The following is a 10,960-nucleotide window of genomic DNA, read 5'->3' on the forward strand; positions in this document are numbered from 1 at the left end:
AACTAATAATGAGAATAATGGTAATTAAGTTTAATTATTACTAATAATGTGAAATAGTATAGTAAGAAGCACTTAATCAATATATTCAAATATGGATGAGAAATTAGCAAGAGTAATTGAGCCCTAGTTCTCTGTTGCTCAGACTCGATAAAATGAGAGTTATATTTGTGTGGACAGGGAAAATGTGTTGGATTTGTCGGATTCTTATAATTGAGTGAGAAAAGAAAAAGAAAAAAACAGAATCAAATGAAAATCGGGAAAATAAAGTTGAATGTGTCAAAAACAAGTAGAATGTGTTTTCTTTTCAACGTCTATTTCATGTGAATTACTATTCCATCAACTTGGTTTGTCTTTTGCAATCATTACAATATTTTATTATAATGCAATCTAAGGTGATAATCAAGTTTATTGTAGATTAATCATTAATCTCTAGTATAAGAGCCTAGTTACTACTACTCACTCTCCATCAACTTTCCTCCAAATATAGCACTTCTTAATGTTTGTTTTGGGAAACTACCTCTCTTCTTTTGTTCTCAGTTTGTTTAGAGATATGTTAATTGGCCAGCCTTTCTGCGACAAAAAAGAATCTTGAAAATCTCCAAGTACCAAGTAAATCCCATCGATTTCTTCAACTTAGCTACTAAGTTCCAATGGTTAGATTCGATAATGAGACATCCTCCTCTTCCTCCTCCTCATCATCATCATTGGAATCATCTTCTTCAGTTTCTCGAGGGAAATATGATGTTTTCTTGAGTTTCAGAGGTGAGGATACCCGCAGAAATTTCACGGATCATCTTTATGCTGCATTCAAAAGGAGAGGAATCACCACTTTTAGGGATGACGAAAAGCTCGAGACAGGTGAACCCATAGCACCTGAGCTCTTCAAAGCAATTCATGAGTCATGGTGCTCCGTAATCGTTTTGTCGGAAGGGTATTGTTTCTCGAGTTGGTGCCTACAAGAGCTTTCCGAGATTATTCAACAGAAAAACGACAAGGGACATAAAGTCTTCCCTATTTTCTATTATGTGGAGCCATCTGATTTGAGAAAACAAACCGGAAAAGTTCTAGAAGCTTTTCTTAAGCATGAAAATAATTTCCAGGACAACAAAGAGAAGACACTAAGGTGGCGATCTGCTTTAACTCAAGTAGCTAACATCAAAGGATGGCACTTGAGTAACAGGTAACTATCATATTCTTTCACTTCAATAATATCTTACCAGCATCAAGTTTGAAATTTGAGGCATTAGCTAAGGATTGTGCCCTTAAAGTTTCACTAAGCTATTTCCTTTGCTTTGTATTTGAAGGCATGAATCAGAACTTATTGGAGAAATCATTGAAAAGGTATCAACAAAATTATGTCAAACATTTGCAAGTGCTCCTACTGACATGATTGGAATTGAATCACGTTTGGAAGAGTTAAATTGCAAAATAGGCATAGGGGAGGAAGATGATAGTGTTCGGATTATAGGGATTTGTGGTATGGGCGGGTTAGGTAAAACAACTCTTGCAAGATTTGTTTATACCCAAATTTCAAGTCATTTTGAAGGCCAAAGCTTTCTGGCCGATGTTCGTGAAGTTGCGGAGAAACATGGACTTGTTTATTTGCAGAAACAACTTCTTTACCAAATATTTCCAGAGGAAAGTTTCAAGTTTTTTAATGTTCATGATGGGAATGACATCATAAGTCGTATGTTATCTCATAAAAGATTTTTGTTGTTATTGATGATGTGGGTAACATACAACACTTAAAATGTTTGATAGGCAGGCGAGCTTGGTTTGGTTTAGGAAGCAGGATCATCATAACAACAAGAGACGAGCATCTGCTGCAAATCTACGGAGTGGATGATGTATAATCCGACGAAATTGAATGCCAAGGAAGCACTTCGCCTTTTCAGTTTGAAAGCTTTCAAAAGTGAAACACCTGCAATGGAATTTTTGAGCTTTCTAAACGTGTAGTGGAATATGCCAATGGCCTTCCGTTAGCTCTTGAAGTTTTTGGTTCTTTTCTGTCTGGCAGATCAGATGAAGCTCAATGGAGAAGTGCTATTGAAAGACTTAAAAAGGAGTCCAACAAAGAAATTCTAGACAGGCTTCAAATAAGCTTTGATGGGTTAGAAAAATCGGAGAAAGATATATTTTTGGATATTGCATGCTTCTTCAAAGGAGAAGACAAAGATATGGTAACCAAAATTCTCGATGGTTGTGGCTTTTTCCCGGATATTGGAATAGATGTTCTCATCAAGAAATCTCTTGTAACAATTGATGAAGACAACAAATTGTCGATGCATGACTTGTTACAAGAGATGGGAAGGAAAATTGTTTACCAAGAATCTCCTAATGAACCTGGAAAACGTAGTAGATTGTGGGACGAAAAGGATACTAATTATGTGCTAATAGGAAACACTGTAAGTCTTTAGCACTATTAACTGTTACTCCACCCTTGAATATTTGTTGATTCATACGATACTAGGATGCAAGTCTAGCTTTGAACTATATTTGGACGTGCATTGCACTGTTAAGTCATTAAATTTACCGTATTAATTAGTTGATTGCTCTGATTTTCAGGCAACGGAAGCTGTTCAAGGTCTAGTCATCGATTCTATCAGGTGTAAATTCATACACCTATCTGTGTATATGTAGTTGATTACTCTGTATATTGTAAAGCTCATTCCTCTTTTTCCTTGGTGGTTATCAGGAAACAGAACACTTGGACTTTGAGTGCTGATGCCTTTTTGACGATGAACAGGCTAAGACTGCTCAGAGTCTTCAATGTTCCGAGTTCTCGTGGTTTCAAATATCTTAGTAACGAGTTAAGGCTTTTAGAATGGCATGGATATCCTTTCAAATCCTTCCCTTCAAGCTTCCAACCAGAGAACCTTGTTGCACTTCTTCTGCCATATAGCCGCATTGAAAAGTTGTGGAAGCCAAACATGGTAAGAGTTACTTTGTTTGATCAATTAATTTTGACCAAGATAACATAAACACAAAATACCCAAAATAAAATGGCATTTCATCTTTGGTTTTCTGTTTCATTTTTTTCTTTTACAGCCTTTAGATAAGTTAAAATTGGTCGACCTCAAAAGCTCTAAAAACCTTGTGAAAACACCAGACTTCAGTATGGCCCCAAATCTTGAAAGTTTGATTCTGGAAGGTACTGGAATAGTAGATATTGATCCTACCGTAAAGTTTCTAAGGAGGCTGAAGCTTTTGAATTTAAGAAACTGCAAGAGACTTAGGATTTTCCCATCCAAAATTGGGAATGGATCTCTACAAACATTAATTCTTTCAGGTTGCTCAAATATAGACAGGATTCCAGAGATTGTGGGGGAAATGGAATGTCTGAAAGAGCTTTGTTTGGATGGGACTGGTATTAAAGAACTTCCTCTTCAATTGGACATCTCAGGAGTCTTATGTTGCTAAATTTGAAAGATTGCAGTAAGCTTGAGAGTCTCCCAAGCAGCATAGGTGGGTGTGAATTCCTTAAAACTCTTCTTCTCTCTGGCTGCTCTAAACTTAAAAATTTTCCAGAGAGTTTGCGACAACTAGAATCTTTGGAGGAGCTTAACCTGAGTGAGACTGCCATAACGACACCACCATCCTTCATCTTTCATTTGAAAAATCTCAAGTTTCTTTCTTTCCAAGGATGCAAGGGACCACCGTATAGAGTACGATCACATTGGCGTTTTATTTCTAGGCCCACACCAAGACTTAGTACGAACTCTATGACCTTGAACCTACCTGTTATTTTGTCTGGTTTGAGTTCTTTGAAGGAGTTGAATTTAGATGACTGCAACCTTAATGATGGGGCTATTCCTAATGATATTTGCAGCTTGTCCTCGTTGGAAATTCTACGGCTTAGTGATAACAATTTCATCACCCTACCTGCAACTCTTAGTCGACTTTCCAAGCTTACTAGTCTAGTACTGACTGACTGTAAAAGGCTTAAATCATTGCCCGAGCTACCAGCAAGCATAAGATTATGGTTAGATGGTTGTGGTTCACTGGAAGCAGTTGCAAATTCGACTACAGCTTTCAATTCACGGGTTGATGGATATATTTGTGCTTTTAACTGCTTCAAATTGGCAGAGGGTAACGATGCAGTAACAATGCTGAAGACACGGCTGAAGGTTAGTACCTTTATTTTTTTCTATTATTGCTCCCATTGATTTATGGTGCTAGTTTAAGAAAATGTGTCTTTGTTTGCAGCTAGTAGCAAATGCAAGAACAGAAAGTTGTTACATTGTCATACCGGGAAGTGAAATCCCAAAATGGTTTAGCAGTCAAACGGATGACTCTTCAAAATCTATAATAAAGATGCAATTGCCTCCCAATTTTCTGAATGATACACAGTTCTTAGGATTCGCTTTCAGCTGTATTTTCTTCTCTGACTTCAATAATAAACCTCGAAGGGGGGAGCATATTTCGTATACATTTGTTATCCATGGTAGAAATTTCTCTCGAGAATTTAAAACAGTCTATTTTCATTTAAGCGGTAAATCTACGAGAGTAACCGAAGACCACCTTTGGATACAATATTTGCCTCGTAACGACATAGATTTGTTGTCCCTGGTGGAATTAGAATGCGAAGAAACTGAGGTTTCTGGATCCAGCACAGATATGTTGAAGGAAAGATTTGAAATTGAGGTTGCATTCCAAATCTGGGGCATCAATTCCATGGTGAAGAAATGCGGGGCTCGAATAATGTGTGAGGAAGATTTGGAAGAGATGGACCAAACCATACATGAACATAGCGGGTCAACTTCTTCAAATTTTGATGATATGCATTCAAACAGTGGATCAAACGGGAATAATAATGGCGCTCTTGTCAAGAGAAAATGGTTAAGCCTTCACTTATTTACAGTGATTGATATATGCTGTTGACTCCTGTTTTATAAGGCTAATTTACTTCATATCTTCGTGCTTTTCCAGGTTGAATGCGAAAGCAGGCGATCAGCGGAACAAAACTCTATTTTGTCAAATCTGTCAATCATATTATTGAAGCAATGGTTAGCATGTAGCAATCACATGTTTTATTTATTATTATTATTATTATTATTATTTGGATGTAATTATGTAACTTAGTTGTATTCCAACTAAGTTTGTTAGTGGTAGTAGGTGGTGATTTATTTTAAGTTGATGTAATGATGAAACTTAGTTGTATTCCAACTAAGTTTGTTAGTGGTAGTAGGTGGTGATTTATTTTAAGTGGATGTAATGATGAAACTTAGTTGTATTCCAACTAAGTTGTCAAGTTGTAAGCTTGTATATATAGGCTTTATGCCATTTTCAAAAAAATATGAATGAATTCAATCAAGATTTCATCCATATACTCTCTATTTTAGCTTTGCTTAAAATTTATTTCATTTTTCTTCTTTGTTTCTGTCGCAAGTCTCGATTCTTGCTCGGCAAGCTTTTTGTTGAACCTTGCTATTTGTTGCACTTAGCTCCAACAATTGGTATCAGAGCTTATTTCTTAAGGGATCTGTTATACAAATTCATGGCTTCATCAAGCTTTTCACCAGCTGCACCTCAAGTCTTCAATGGAGAAGGCTACCACATATGGGTGGTCAAAATGAAGACCTACCTACAGGCTTTCGATCTGTGGGAGGTAGTCAACTCAGATGTTGAACCAGAGCCACTTAGAGGCAATCCAACAGTGGCTCAAATCAGGCAGCATGCTGATGAGAGGACCAAGAGGCACAAAGCCATGTCTTGCATCCAGAACTCAGTGTCAGATGTGATTTTCACAAGGATTATGGCCTGTGAATCACCAAAACAAGCCTGGAACAAGTTGCAAGAGGAGTTTCAAGGGACAGAGAGGACAAGGCAGCAACAGTTGCTGAACTTGAGGAGAGATTTCGAGAATTTGAAGATGAAGGAAGAAGAAACTATCAAGCAGTACTCTGACAGGATTATGGCTGTGGTTAACAGCATTAGGCTCCTTGGAGAGCAGCTCAAGGAAGCTAGGATAGTGGAGAAGGTTATTGCAACTCTGCCCGAGAGGTATGAGGCAAAAATCTCATCTCTCGAGGACTCAAGGGACCTGTCCACCATCTCCCTGACAGAGTTGATCAATGCTTTATATGCTCAAGAGCAAAGAAGAGCAAGCAGACTGGAGGAGCATCAAAAAGGTGCCTTTCAGGCAAGAACAAACACTGCCTACAAAGGCAAGAAGGCCTGGAGAGACAAGCCAAGGACTGATGTTGCAAGAAAAGAGGGTCAGACTTGCAAGCACTGCAGAAGGGCTGGTCATCCAAAAGAAAAATGCTGGTTCAATCCAGATGCTGTATGTCAGCATTGTAAAAAGAAGGGTCATATTGAGAGAGTCTGCAAGAGCAAGGCCAAATCAAGGCAGAGTCAGTTTCAACAGATGAAAGCTGAGGCTCGAGTAGCTAAGGAGGACAGTGACCAAGAGGAGCAAGTCTTTGCTGTGTCATGCTCAGCTGCTCAAGAAAGGTTCTTATCTGGTTGGCTCCTAGACAGTGGATGCACCAACCACATGACACCTGATGCTGTAATCTTCAAGTCTTTAGACAGAAGCTGCAGAACTAAAGTCAAGATAGGAAATGGACATTTTATTCAAGCTGAAGGCAAGGGTGATGTGCTGATATGCACCCCCACAGGTGCCAAAGTGATTTCAAATGTGCTTTTGGTGCTCGAAATTGATGAAACCCGCTTCAAAGATAGCTCGATTCTTTGGAGAAAGGTTATCTGTTGTGTTCAAAGACAACCAATGCCAAATCAATGATCCAAGTGGATCCAAGCTGATGGCAGTTCCTATGGCTAATAAGAGCTTTGTAGTTGACTGGACCAGGGAGTCGACATTGCCTACACAGTCACATCAGATGAATCCAAGCTTTGGCATCAAAGACTGGGACATGCCAACTTCAGATCGATGGCTCGAATGGTCAGAGAGGACTTGGCTGAAAACTTCATCAACTCAGTGGATCATGATGATGTGTGTGAAGTGTGTCAGCTAGGAAAGCAGGCCAGACTCCCATTTCCCTCGAATCAAGCCTGGAGAGCCTCTGAAAAACTCCAACTGGTGCACACTGATGTGTGTGGCCCTATGAGGACTGAGTCATTAAGTGGAAACAGGTACTTCATACTGTTCATTGATGATTTTTCAAGATATTGCTGGCTTTACTTCCTAAAACAGAAATCAGAGGTGGCCTCAGTGTTTTGGAAGTTCAAGACTGCTGCTAAGACTGAAACAGGTTGCAAGCTGAAGTCCATAAGATCTGATAATGGGACTGAGTACACCTCAGCTCAGTTCCAAGCCTTCTGTGATAAGGCAGGCATCAAACATCAACTTACCAACACATATACACCTCAGCAAAATGGTGTAAGTGAAAGGAAGAATAGGAGTTTGATGGATATGGCCAGGTGCTTGATGATTCAGAAGAATCTGCCTAAAGCACTATGGGCAGAGGCAGTTAACACTGCAAACTACATTCAAAATAGGCTTCCAACTAAGGCCTTGGATCAGAAGACTCCATTCGAAGCCTGGTTTGGATTCAAGCCATCACTGGCTCATCTGAAGGTCTTTGGATGCATCTGTTATGCTCATGTACCTGCTGTCAAAAGGGACAAATTGTCTGAAAGGGCTCGACCTGGTATTTTGGTGGGCTACAGCACTGTTAAGAAGGGCTATAGGATCTTGGATCCTTCAACAAAGAAAGTGTCAGTCAGTAGGGATGTGGTATTTGATGAAAAGTCATGTTGGAACTGGGAAAAACATGAACCTGAGGAAGCTTCAGAAGGACTTGCAGCAGATCAAGCTGAGCCAGATCAAAATGTTCCTGAAATGGACATTGATGATGAACCAGTTAGAGGAACAAGACCATTGACTGAGATTTATGAAAGAGCTCATGTAGCCATAGCTGAACCAAGCATTTTTGAAGAGGCTGAAGCTCAGCAAGAGTGGAAGCAGGCAATGGCTGAGGAGATTAGCATGATTGAGAAGAACCAGACCTGGGAATTAGTTGAAAGGCCAGTCAAAAGGAAGATAATTGGGGTGAAATGGGTGTACAAAGCCAAGCAGAATGCTGATGGTACCTTGAACAAACTGAAAGCAAGGCTAGTTGTCAAGGGGTTCAGTCAGAGGTATGGCCTGGACTACCTAGAGACCTTTGCACCGATGGCGAGCTAGACACCATCGACATCGATTGCCTTAGCAAAGACAAATGAGTGGAAGATCCATCAACTCGATGTGAAATCAGCCTTTCTGAATGGTTTCTTAGATGAAGAGATCTATGTTGAACAACCACAAGGGTTTGAGATAGCTGGCAGAGAGCATATGGTCTACAAACTGAAGAAGGCCCTATATGGCTTAAAACAGGCTCCAAGGGCCTGGTACAGCAGAATCGATGGCTACTTGACTAATTTGGGATTTGATCGAAGTAAGAGTGAGCCAACACTGTATGTCAAGAAGCAAGGGACACAAACACAACTCATTGTGTCCCTATATGTTGATGACCTGCTGGTGACAGGAGGAGATCGAGCAGTGCTGGTCGATTTCAAGACCAAGATGCAGGAAGTATTTGAAATGTCTGATCTAGGGGAAATGTCTTATTTCCTTGGAATGGAGGTGACTCAAGCACAAAATGGGATATTTCTAAGTCAGAGAAACTTTGCCACAAAGATTCTGACCAAGTTCTCCATGCAAAACAGTAAAGCAACTAAAACACCTGTTGCTGTTGGAGAAAAACTATCGAGCCAAGGTGATTTTGAGAAGGTTTGTGAAACAACCTACAGAAGTCTAGTTCGTTGTCTGTTATATTTAACTGCCACTAGACCAGACATAATGTATGCTGTAGGATTGCTCTCAAGGTTCTTGCACTGTTGCAATAAAAAGCATTTACAAGCTGCTAAGAGAGTGCTTAGATATGTCAAAGGCACTTTGAGCTATGGTTTAAGGTACAGCAAGGAAGGAAATCTGAAGCTGGTTGGCTACACTGATAGTGACTGGGCTGGCTCGATAGATGACATGAAAAGCACCTCAGGGTATGCTTTCAACCTTGGTTCAGCCATGTTTTGAAGCAAAGTCTGGTGGCTCAATCTACTGCTGAAGCAGAATATGTGGCAGCTGCAAGTGCTATCAACCAAGCCATTTGGCTAAGGAAAATCTTAGCTGATTTGAAAGTGCATCAAAAGGAAGCTACTGAGATCTTCTGTGACAACCAATCTTCAGTTGCAATTGCTAAAAATCCAGTGTTCCATGGAAGAACAAAGCATTTCAGCATCAAGTTGCATGTTGTTCGAGAAATAGAGCAAGCTCAGGAAGTGAAGCTGATCCATTGTAATTCTGAGGATCAACTTGCAGACATTTTGACTAAAGCCCTTAATGTCACAAGGTTCGAATGTCTAAGAAGGAAGCTAGGTGTTTGCTCCATGCAAACCAAGGAGGAGTATTGAAGCAATGGTTAGCATGTAGCAATCACATGTTCTATTTTTTATTATTATTATTATTATTATTATTATTATTATTATTATTATTATTATTATTATTGTTTGGATGTAATGATGAAACTTAGTTGTATTCCAACTAAGTTTGTTAGTGGTAGTAGGTGGTGATTTATTTTAAGTGGATGTAATGATGAAACTTAGTTGTATTCCAACTAAGTTGTCAAGTTGTAAGCTTGTATATATAGGCTTTATGCCATTTTCAAAAAAATATGAATGAATTCAATCAAGATTTCATCCATATACTCTCTATTTTAGCTTTGCTTAAAATTTATTTCATTTTTCTTCTTTGTTTCTGCCGCAAGTCTCGATTCTTGCTCGACAAGCTTTTTGTTGAACCTTGCTATTTGTTGCACTTAGCTCCAACACATATGTTGTAAACCATCGACTACTCTCCTAGCTTTACATTGTTTTATCCATTTTCTTTCATATAGATTTATCTTTTTCGGACAACTTGTGTTTCAATTTTGTTATAGACGGAAAATACAATTGGTTAAAATCATTTAATTAGCTAATTCAGTAGAGTTTTCTCTATCGGCTTTGTTATCGAATTTTTCTTAACTTACTGACTAGTCATTGAAATAAAGAGAAAAAGCAGAGTGAGGAAGAAAAAACAAAGAGAGAATTTTGTGCAATTATGGAATTTAAAAAGAGAATATTTAATAAATTTGGGATTCTAACCATGAAAGAAAAGATTTCCACTTCTTGGTCTTGTTTAAAGTATACGTAATGTTATATGAATCAAAATCAGCTAAAACCCCTTCGACTGTATCATTGATTGTGATCAAATGTCGGCACGGTATGAATGACATAACCAAACATTTGGCTTAGATGATTTATAAAGCTTTGAAAGCTTCACAAAGGTTTATAATCATAGAGCCATCTATCATTTTTGTTGAAAACTAAAGGACGAGATGAATAATTCCTATGAAAAGGGGATATATAGAGCAAAGCAGAAGCATGATCAAGAGGAGTTGGCAATCGTCATGTCTAGATATGTACATGTGTTGAGTTAGGGGTGTTCAAATTTTGGTTAAAATCGAATTAATTTACCGAATCTTTCTAATTTGGTAAACCGATAATCTAATTCGGTCGTAGGTAGGTTAATGGTTTTTTGGAAGTTCAGTTATCAGTTAATTCGGTTCGAAATCAAATAATTAATTTAATTAATTGAATTAATCGAACTTAATAATTAAATTATATGTAGTTTTAATGCAATCAAATGAACATTATCAATTTTTTGTTATATGTTTTATACTTTTTTTAACCAAAAAAACAAAAACATATCAATTTCGGTTAATTCAGTTAACCGACCGAATTAACCTAATTATTTCGGTTTGGTTACTTTTTTTTTCTTGAAACAATTTTGATTCAGTTAACAATTAAAAAATTAAAAAGTTTAATTAATTTAATTAATACTAATTCGATTCGATTATCCGATTAATTAACCATTTGAACACCCTTATTGAGTCAATTTCAAAAATATTTTCAAGCA

At 38.1% G+C, this 10,960-nt stretch overlaps 1 pseudogene; it reads left to right on the top strand.

Moving 5' to 3' along the window:
- The first annotated feature begins 447 nt into the window (after positions 1-447).
- LOC105779128 (TMV resistance protein N-like) lies at positions 448-5,325 on the top strand (annotated as a pseudogene).
- Positions 5,326-10,960: the final 5,635 nt, after the last annotated feature.

Source organism: Gossypium raimondii, chromosome 1 (assembly GCF_025698545.1).
Source record: "Gossypium raimondii isolate GPD5lz chromosome 1, ASM2569854v1, whole genome shotgun sequence".
NCBI classification, from domain to species: Eukaryota; Viridiplantae; Streptophyta; class Magnoliopsida; order Malvales; family Malvaceae; genus Gossypium; species Gossypium raimondii.